General features: G+C 38.5%; 1 long non-coding RNA gene across 1 annotated transcript; it reads right to left on the reverse strand.

Moving 5' to 3' along the window:
- Positions 1 to 4,269: 4,269 nt before the first annotated feature.
- Positions 4,270 to 8,259, reverse strand: LOC104118197 (uncharacterized). The gene is made up of 3 exons (XR_691216.3): positions 8,099 to 8,259; positions 7,941 to 8,001; positions 4,270 to 4,502 (listed from the first exon to the last, which is right to left on the reverse strand). It is a non-coding gene; the product is annotated as an uncharacterized lncRNA (long non-coding RNA).
- Positions 8,260 to 11,558: the final 3,299 nt, after the last annotated feature.

Here is an 11,558-nt window from a genome sequence, read left to right on the forward strand (position 1 = left end):
GTCGCAATCACGTCATACTCATCATATAGCCATCCAACCACTCACCGAGCCATAAATCCCACTCATAAGGACACTACTGGACATAGAAGTCCAAAATTACATACTCACACAACTAAAGTCACCATGCCCAAGCTGCGGTCAAAACCCGGTCTCAACTCCTCCAGACTAGCCCATCACCAAAACACAAAAATCACATCTCGCACCTCATACCGGGCGCTCACAAACACATACGAGTGAGTGGAATAAATTCAAAGAGATATGCTTCAAGCTGAATCAATGTCGCATGATAAGGAAAGAAGGATGGAAAGTTAATCCTAAATGCTCTGCAGCCAATCTAAGATAGGTATGGACATCATCATACCGATCCACAAGATTCTACTAGACACTTGCTCATGACTTGTAGAACCTATGAACCTAGAGCTCTGTTACCAACTTGTCACGACCCCAAAATCGAACTAGTCGTGATGGCACCTAACTCAACCTGCTAGGTAAACCAATTAACAACAATCCAATTCAATTGAGATTTACCGAGAAAAATAAATGATGAAACAACTAAACTTTTACATATCTTCCCAAGGACTGGTAGTACAAATCATGAGCTTCTAAGATTTACAGTTGACAAAGCTGGTATGAAATAAATACATCATCAGTTCCAAATATACATAAACAGATTTATAAATATAAAGCTACCAAGAACAAGAGGCAGCTATAACTAGAACGTAGGTACATCTCCAATGCCAGCTCCCGCGATATGCAGCAACATCAGCTCCAAAATCTGCACGCAAGGTGCAGAAGTGTAGTACGAGTACAACCGACCCCATGTCCTCAATAAGTAACAAACCTAACCTTAGGTTGAAAGTCATGCCCAGCTTGGACAACAGTCAAAGCCCAATACCAATAGCCAAGAACAACTCCTAACAATATAATAAAAGTAGTAGAAGTAATAACTCAGATATAGGATGCTTAACTCGTTCACAGTTACGGAAAATAGGCATGCTTTTCTGGTATATCATTAAAACCCAAATCTTTCACCAAAATCACCAAAATATGAGTATATCATTAAATTGTGATTTTTGCCAAAACAACTTTCAACAACATATGAGATATTTCATTCTCAGATAGCATGAGGAAATTAAATCTATATGCTTACATGTCAATGTGCATGTGAAGTCATGAATGTCACAATACCGTTTAGCATGTGGAAATGCATCTCTACGCCTACATGCCAGGTATACATGTCAAATGTAATGCACCACAGTGATGGACTCATGTACTCACACATCTCAAAGTACTCAATCTTACAGACTCACACTCCCACTCATCACGCTCAATCACTCAGCATACTCAGTCACTCAGCACTGTACACTACATGCACTCACTGGTTGTATGTCTGACTCCGGAGGGGCGGATCCTGCCCAAGTGGTTTGATGACCTATTTGATGAGCTTCAGGGTGCCAGAGTGTTCTCTATGATCGACTTGCGTTTAGGCTATCATTAGTTGAAGATTCGGGAGCTAGATATCCCGAAGACGGCTTTCAGCACTCGGTATGGTCATTATGAGTTCTTTATGATGTCTTTTGGGCTAACCAATGCCCCAATAGCATTCATGCACTTGATGAACAGTGTATTTCAGCCCTATCTTGACTCGTTCGTCATTGTATTTATTGACGACATTCTGGTGTACTCCCGAAGCCAGGAGGATCATGAGTAACACTTGGCGTGCTGCGGTGTGCAACTCGATCCTATCAATATTAATAAAGCCTATAAGGCCTGCTGCAACGTACAACCTGATCTATATAATAATAATATATATAAATCCAAGAAGGATTGTTGCGGCGTGCATCCCGATCACATCATGAATTAATAAAACCTGCTACGACTTGCAGCCCGATCCCATCAATAACACTCACAATCCTACCATCATGCCCCAACTTAGTCATCAATCTCTCTAGTCTCTTGGGCTCACAAATCTCATGCCAATTAGCCCCAAACAATGATAACATCATGTGACAACAAATGACAACAGAGACTGAGAAATGATATGCAAATGAATGAATAAGATTGAGTAGGTAAATGCAGTTTAAGCAAATAACTCAACAGCAAAAATGACCCCAGTGGGTCTCAAAAGAATAAACATATATCCTAAATATGGTTTCTAACATGGATCACAGCTCAATTACTTTAGCACGTAGAAATTCCATGGATAAAAACAAGATTAGGTAACTACGCAGTACCACATAACCAACCAGGTTATAATCCACACGGTGCATGCCCACACGCCTGTTACCTAGCATGTGCGTCACCTCAACACCAAACACATAACAAGTATATTTAGGGGTTCATACCCTCATCACTAAGTTTAGAAGTGTAACTTACCTCGAACAAGCCAAATCCAACACCGAGCAAGCCAGACAATAATCTAGAAATTCCATCTCATGCGTACCGACCTCTGAACGACTCAAAACTAGCCAAAAGCAACTCAATAATATCAAATAATGCCAAAGGAAACAAACCCAATCGATAAAGGTCGAATCTTTAATCAAAAGCCCAAAGTCAATCAAATATTTAGACTTGGGCCTGCACCTCGGAACCCGACATAACTCACAAAATGCGATAACACATTCAATTACGATTCCAACCATACTAGTTTCACTCAAATCTGACTCCGAATCGATGTTCAAACTCGAAAATTCACTTTATGAAATTTTAGACAAAACCCCCCAAATTTCTCTTTGAAATTCATAATCCAAATGATACAAACGAAGATAGATTCATAAAATATAATTAAAACCGAGTAGAAAACACTTACCCCAATCCGCGTGGTGAAAATTGCCCAAATACTAGCTCCCCAACTCAAAATATGACAAAATCAACCAACCCTCGAATTAATACTGTTCTGCCCAGACCTTTTCGCATCTGCCTAGACCTCCGTAGGTGCGATCTCACCAGATCCTGCCACAAACCAGCCTTAACCCAATAGTTCCAAAATGATTTGAATCCCGTCTAAAACTCACCCAAGCCACTTGAGACCCCGTCCGAATATATCAACAAGTCCTGAAACATAATACGGACCTACTCGAGGCCTCAAACCACACATAACAACATCGAAATGACGAATCGCACCTCAAATCAAACTTAATGAACATTTGAACTTTCAACTTTCAAAACTCGTGCCGAACTATATCAAATCAATCCGTAATGACCTCAAATTTTGTACTCAAGACCCAAATGGCATACTAAGTTATTCCAGTTCTCAGGAGGGGTTTTGATATTTTATCACTTTTTGAGTTAGAGAGCTCGGATTTGGGCGATTTTGGAGGGGATTTTCACGTGTTGGTTTGGGGTAAGTATTCTTTATCCGAATTTGAGTATATTTTGTGATTCCAACTTTGTTTTTTTACCTTAAATTAGTGATTTGAATGGGAGAATATGAGAATTCTTGTATAAACTTTCAAAAATGTAAAAAAGAGGGTTTGAATGTCGATTTGTAGTCGGAATTTGATGATTTTTGTATGGCTGGACTCGTATCGAAATGGGTGTTCAAATTTTGTTAATTTTGTCGGGTTCCGAAGTGCGAGCTCGGGGTTGACTTTTTGGGTTGACTTCTTAGTTTTCTTTAAAGATTGAAGCTTTATTATCCGAAATTATTTTCTATGGTTTTTATTTATAATATGAAGTTATTTTGGCTAGATTTGAGTCGTACGGAGGTTGTCTCACACGAGAAGGTCATTTTAGAGTATCGGTTTAGCTTCTTTGAGGTAAGTATCTTGCCTAACTTTGTGTGGGGAAACTACTTCTTAGGATTTGGGTTAATTGTGCTATTTGTGTTATGTGAAAGCCATGTACGCAAGGTAACGAGTGGGTACACGACCTATATGTGATATTTGACCGGTTTAGATTATCTAGACACTTTCCATGCCTTTAATTGAATTGTCATAACATGTGATATCTCTCATTGTTAGTCTACTCTTACATGCTCTATTTGACGTTGTTAGCACTTGTTCTACCTCTTACTTGTTATTTTGCTCTTATATGTTTTTGTCACGACCCAAACCAATGGGCCGCTACGGGCACCCGGTACTTTACTCAACCGAGTACCAATATAACATATCTTTCTTATTACATCATCATGGGTAAGTGGGCCAGAAGGTGTATCATGAGATAAACAGAGTAAACACGAGGGAATTACCCTACATATAACGACCCAACCTGATATAAAAACTCATGCACATGACATACGGGCCTATAAGGCCAACATGATCATTTATAAACTCAAAACATAGGCCGACAAGCCCATACAAATATCCGTACACATGACATCTATCTATAAGCCTCTAAGAATACATAATTGTAATAAAGGTCGGGACAGAGCCCCGCCATACCAATCAATACATGTCCTAATGATACTAACCAAATAGCAACTCCGGAGCAAATGGAGCGCACGAACATCTTCCGCTGAGCTGATAGCCTACTTGGAGGGCTCTCAACTTTTCTATCGGGACCTGCGGGCATGAAACGCAGCGTCCCCAGGCAAAGAGACGTCAGTACAAATAATCTACCAAGTATATAAGGAATGAAAATCCGTAAATAAAAGACATAGAGAAACATGTAGTAAAAGACTCAACATGTAAGTCTGAATGGCTCTGTAAATCATTTCATATTTATAATGTCATGCATATGCGTATAAATGTCATATCATGCATAGGTATATGCGTTCATAACATCATCAAGCCTTTGAGGGCATCCCATCATATCATCTCGGCCACTGTGGGCAAAATCATCAACGTATACCAGCTGATAAGGTGGTAGTGCGTATATAACACCGTAACCTTTTCCCATATCTCATACATATATACATGTATATAACGCCATCTGGTCATGGGTCAATATACATGTATAAATAAATGTAATGCATGAGAAGTACGTCAATAAAATCTCTCGGAATGTCATAAGACCATTATGCCTTTGATTAATATCATGAAATAAACTTTATCAACTTACGTATTTTTGAGACCCATGAACATACGATAGAATAATAAGACATATGGGGAATCAAGAACATAGGACCCTCTAGTATTTCTATGAATAGAGTCATTTATGGAAGTTGTGCATTTACTCGATTCGTTTTTATCGTATGGATCATCCCAAAAAGAAAGAAGGGATAGCCTTAACATACCTGAGTCAATTCTCTTGACAATCCCTCTAACACACGTTAATTGCGACGAAACACATGACGGCAAGATCGGAGTAGGAAAAAATCCGTATGATATTCTTGAGAAAGATTGCACCGTACTCCCTTATAATTGTAACACCTCACGCTTTGAAGTTTCAAATGAATTGATTAAGATCCATCGTTACTTTGTAAGTCTTAGCAAGATTCCAATTCGGATTTTTCTCAAATACCAAATGAAAAGCTAGTCTTTCACTTTTTAACTGGAGGAAGGGAATGCTACACTAGAAAGGCGTGTCACATTCTCTAAATATCAAGAAAGCTCAACGACAAACATACAAGAAAGGAAATCTAAAGGGTTGTACCATCTTTTTCCCTTTTTGATTATATTCTTAACCAAAAGAGATAAAGGCATCTTTAAATGTTGCCACCTTGCAAAAATAATTTAAGAGTCACTTAGTGGATATCACATGTTGCTGCCACGTTAGGGAAGGGTAAGCTTATCCAAAATATTGAATTAATTAGTTAATCTCTTACTAAAATTCATAATACCATTACCCACACAATTAAGAATTATCTCACTTTACTTAAAATAATACTCACTTTTAATACACTTTATACACCTTACTATCATGGCCATGTGGTACCTTGTATGGTACTAGTCCATAAATACCGGGTATTATAGCTCAGACCGTATTTTTTCTCAAAATGTCAAACTTCGACGAAAACTCATTTTCTTCAATTCGCTTACCCTCTCTCCTTCACGATTTTACTTATCACTTGGTTGAAATAGCATAATACTTACAATTTCAAAATAATCTCATTCCCGAGCTTACGTCGATTTATTTATGACGTACTTTCACGTATGAAAATATGGGGTGTAACATCATTCCCCCCGTTGGAACATTCGTCCTCGAATGTTGACTGATGCACTTATCATTCTCATAACCCGTAGCTATTGCGAATACTTTAATACTCTTCTTGCCATTTAGGCAACTATTATTTGAATAAATCCAAAGGCTAGTGCATTCCCCCCTTTAGGCCTCTTTTCTCACACCATGACTCATGGTCGGAATCATTCCAATCTTGTAATTGTTGCTATCTTTTATCATGCAACATGTATGACTCTGACTTTGTAAGTGCGCCTATACGACTCTTCTCTCCTTTTTCATCCTGCTTTTAGCCAATTCCTAGGCCTCATTTTGTGAACATATACAGAGCTTAATAAGATGTCCTTCTTGGCATCTATAAGTACAATAAATTTTTCGCTCGATACTTTGTTGAACTTACGAATTTTGTTATATCTTACTTCATAGACCCGATTATCCATTCGTATGACTTTACCACATCTAGGTAGTTCATACTATACCATAACTCTTACTCTGATTTATCGTTACTGAGGTCTTCTACCAAACTCCAAGTTACTCTCGTTGCTTATCCTATATGTATAAGTCTAAGTCCTTTAATGCTTCCTCATTACTGTTCATCTTTAAAATGATGGCCTAATCTCAACTCATACTTTATAACTTTTATCCATCCATTGTTGATTCACCTCAATGTTGATCTACAATCTACTACTGATAACTTGAAACCTCTTACGTAATACATTGACACTAGGGCTTATGTTGCATCGAGGAATATTTGAAGTGATTTTCCTGATCCACCTAGGGGCGATACCATACTTCCATAACCGTATTGTCATAGTATCCCAATGTGATTCACCTTATGTGGGTATTTTAATCCTGTACAATTCATGAAATCCCTTTTTTTTTCTTTTTCAAATCATTACTCGATCGAAGGGCCAAACATCATCCTTTACCTATCATAATTACACCCTTATTCTACTACCAGGTTAAATGCTATTAGTCTTAGACTCCTTTGAGTTCATTCAGGCTATATTAAACTTTTTATAACTTAGAGAAACCATCAGCTCTCTTATTTTCATGGGCTTAATCCTGAGGAGTTATCCATTCTCGTCACATTCTCACTCGCCCTTTCTTATCCTTACTCCCATCTTCCTAAAACCTTGTCGTTTTACCATACTTTAGCTTGCGACCTACACATATCTATTTATACTACTCACAACCTTCCTTCAACTTGCTAGATCCCATATAGCAATGGGGGCTTCTTCATATGATAGCTGCTCTGATACCACTTTTGTAACGACCCATGTATGTTATTCTCGTAACAAACATAGATGAAACATGGAATAAAGAATTCCGAGTGTAAGTCTAAATCACTTTGTAAATCCTGAAACATTTATAATGTCCTGCACGTGCGTATAAATGTCGTGTCATACATAGGTATAGGTGTACATAACATCATCAAGCCTTCAAGGGCATCCCATCATATCATCTCGGCCACTGTGGGCAAAATTATTCACATATACCAGCTGATCAGGTGGTGGTGCATATATAACACCGTAACCTTTTCTAATATCCCATATACATATAAGTACACATATATATATATATATATATACGCGTATATAACGCTATCTGGTCATGGGACAATGTGCATGTATAAATGAATGAAATGCATAAAAATATGTTAATATGATCAATATACCTTTCGGACAAACTTTATCAACTATGTATTTCCTGAGACCCATGAACAAAAGATGTGATAATAAGATACATGGGAATTCAAGAACATAGGCACATCTAATACTCCTATGAATAGAGTCATTTATGAAAGTTGCATATTTTGCTCGTTTCATTTGTATCATTTGGATCATGCCAAAAAGAAAGAAGGGATAGCCTTAACATACCTGAGCCGATCCTCTAGACAATCCTTCAAACATATGCCAATCGCGACGAAACACGTAATAACTAGATCGAAATAGGGAACAATTCATATGAAATACCCGAAGCAATAACGTTGCTATGCAAAGATAATCTTGGCTGAAGATTTTCTTTAAGAACTTACCAATAACGTTGCTATTTGGAAAATCATCTTTGTTGAACTCTTTCTTAATAGATAAGAAATAACATTAATGTGTAAGGAATCTTCGCTGAAACTCTTAGAAAGAACGTTACTTTCCTTGAAATCCTTTCTTAAGAGAAAATAAATGTTATCCTTACTTTTAGGTAGGCCCCACATAATTAATCTTGGAGTCACATAACCTTTCCAAGTGTGACGCCTTTAAGTCTTTCAATAGTCATAAATTGGGAAACACGTTGGGGAGGGGTTAAGCTTATCCCAAGTTTATTAATTAATTACCCACTAATTTTAATTAACTTGTTAATTCTCCCATTAACTAATAATTCTCATAATTAAGAATTATCTCAAATTACTTAAAATACTACTCACTTTTAATACACTTTACGTACCCTACTATCGTGGTCATGGGGTTCCTTGTATGGCACTAGTCCATAAATACCGGGTATTATTGCTCGGACCGTATTTTATCCCAAATCGACAACCTTCAACGGAACTCATTTTCTTTGATTCGTTTACCCTTTATCCTTTACGGCACTTACTTATCGCTTGTTATAAGTAGCATAAATGCATATAACCTCAAGATAATCTCATCCTCGAGTCTACGTTGATTAACTGAAGGGAAAACTTTAACATACGAAAATGCGAGATGTAACATCCTTCCTCCCTTAGAAACATTCATCCTCGAATGTTTAAATCCCCGGGATCTATATAAACTTTGGCAGAGTCGCCTTTGCAACAATACTACTACTAACTCTTCCTGTAGAAACTCAATAATTCAACACCACATAGGACCACAATCATCAATAACGACAATGACCTCACACGACCAATGACAAGAACTAACACAAGAATCCATACACGTACCTTAAGGTTGTGATGTCTCGATCGGACCCTTCTCTGGAAGAGGAAATAAGTGAGGATATTTAGACTTCATGTCTTCTTCGGCCTCCCAAGTCATTTCTTCCACATTGTTGTTTCTCCAAAGTACTTTTACCGAAGCTACGTCTTTAGTTTTCAATCTCTGAACCTGTCTGTCTAATATAACAATGGGAGCTTCTTCATATGATAGATGCTCTGTGACCTGAACGTCATCAACTGACATGATTCTGGAAGGATCTCTAATACATTTACGGAGCATAGACACATGAAAGACTGGATGTACATACTCCAAGTCCGAAGGCAAGTCTAACTCATATGCTACCTGGCCTACCTTGCGTATGATCCTATATGGCCCTATGTACCGAGGGCTAAGTTTTCCTTTCTTACCAAACCTCATAACACCTTTCATCGGTGTTACCTTTAGGAATACCCAGTCGTCAACCTGAAACTCCAAGTCCCGTCGTCGATTATCCGCATAAGACTTCTGACGGATATGAGCTGCTAATAGCCTTTCTTGTATAAGCTTAACTTTCTTGATTGTCTGTTGTACCAATTCTGATCCTACTAACGTAGCTTCCCCAACATCGAACCACCCTATAGGCGACCTACACTTTCGTCCGTAAAGAGCTTCATATGGAGCCATCTGAATACTAGAATGGTAGCTATTATTATATGTGAACTCAATAAGCGGCAGATGATCATCCAAGCTACCCTTGAAGTCTATCACACAAGACAGTAACATATCCTCAAGTGTCTGAATAGTACGCTCAGCCTGTCCGTCTGTCTGGGGATGAAATGTTGTACTAAGACTTACCTGAGTCCCCAATCCTCTTTGGAAGGACCTCTAGAAGTTAGCTGTAAATTGAGCTCCTCCGTCCGAGATAATAGATACAGGGACACCATGTTGTCGTACTATCTCCTTAATATAAAGCCTTGCATAATCCTCTGCGGAATATGTAATCCTAATGGGCAGAAAATGGGCTGATTTTGTAAGCCTATCAACAATCACCCATATAGAATCGAACTTACGCTAGCTATGAGGTAATCCTATGATGGGATTAGTTCCCATTGCCCTTGAGACAACAAAAAGAGTATAGGCCATAAAGTCATATCCTCATTTCGAGAAATAAGTTCGTGACTCCAACGCGACTACCAAAAGGAAAAGTTAGATCCGAGAGTAATAGAAATCAATATGGCCTGGTGGACAAGATAAACTAAACATGAATTGGGGACTCAGTGATTTGATAATAGTCGGCATCATGAGAATTTCTGATTGCGTTCCGGCGATAATAGGATGGACAACAGAAGAATACACCCTTTAAAGGTCATTCAGGAAGACGCTTCCTTAAAGCAAGCAAGGTGAGCAAAGTTAAGCTTAAGAGACTGTATGTGCCAGTTACACTAAGTGTCACCCTCACGAGTAAGGAATTTTGTTATCCTTGGTACAGAAGGATTACCGCGAGGCGAGTAAGGATCATCGATGATGTGGAAAGATGCCAAAGATGAAGAGGTAAAAACATCTATACGTAGATCATCGTAGCACTAAATCTTAGTACTCCCCTAAAGGGGGAGAATATGGGGTGATGTGGCATTAAGTTAGAATTAAGCGGTTCTAGTAATTAGGGGAGAATATGGAGTGATATGGCATTAAGTCAGAATTAAGCAGTTCTAGTAATTATGGAATGGTAAAGGAAGAATGCGATAAAAATGAAAAAAAGGATGAGATTGCACTTATTCAAATACTACAGATATGCTACGATTCTAGAACATTGTGCAAACACTGTCGCGCCCCTTCTTTCTCACGAAATCGGGCTTCGACATCGTGACAACTCTTTTAAAGGAAGGGTACTAAAAGAGAGAGTTGCCACCTAATGGATTAAGGTGCGTTAGTGCACCTATATTTGCAAATAACGCTGGATTAAGCAGTTCGCGTCACCAAAGATCGGGTAAGGGCTCAAATTACCTTGAGGAGAAAGTGTTGGGCACTCCTCGAGGTCCACAACAGTGGGTCCTGGCCGAACCCAAATTTTATGAATTAGTCTAAGAGAAGGGAAGCATTTGGCCTAAAGGATCACCCCGTGAAATATAAATAATATTTCGTAACTCCCTAAAGATGGGGTGTTACTCATATTATTCAGCGGACACAGACTATCATCTCCTGCTACCCGATTAGTATCCTTAAGTTGTTTACCTAAAGCGCACTAGTCATTTCTAAGTCGTACTCTATGCGTGCACTACCCGTCCCATGCCTATGGTCCAGGAGGCATTTGGAGCACTATTTCAGGGTGGTTCTAGACTTTAACTTAGGTTGCTCTAAATGGAAAATACTAGGCGACAAGCAAAACATTTAGGACTTTCACATATAAGCAAATAAGGGCTCAAGTTAGCCTCCGAATTTAGACAACAAATGCACGCCAAACTGATTAACATTGACAGATTTTAATGAGTTAAGGTTGCAGAATCCTATAGGCAGGATCTCTATGTGATACCAAATTAATGAGCAGGCAGCTACACGTAAAAGCCATTTCCTAAATAAATTTCCAGAAACCTACATAATTTGCCTACT

This window comes from Nicotiana tomentosiformis, chromosome 6 (genome assembly GCF_000390325.3).
Source record: "Nicotiana tomentosiformis chromosome 6, ASM39032v3, whole genome shotgun sequence".
NCBI lineage: Eukaryota > Viridiplantae > Streptophyta > Magnoliopsida > Solanales > Solanaceae > Nicotiana > Nicotiana tomentosiformis.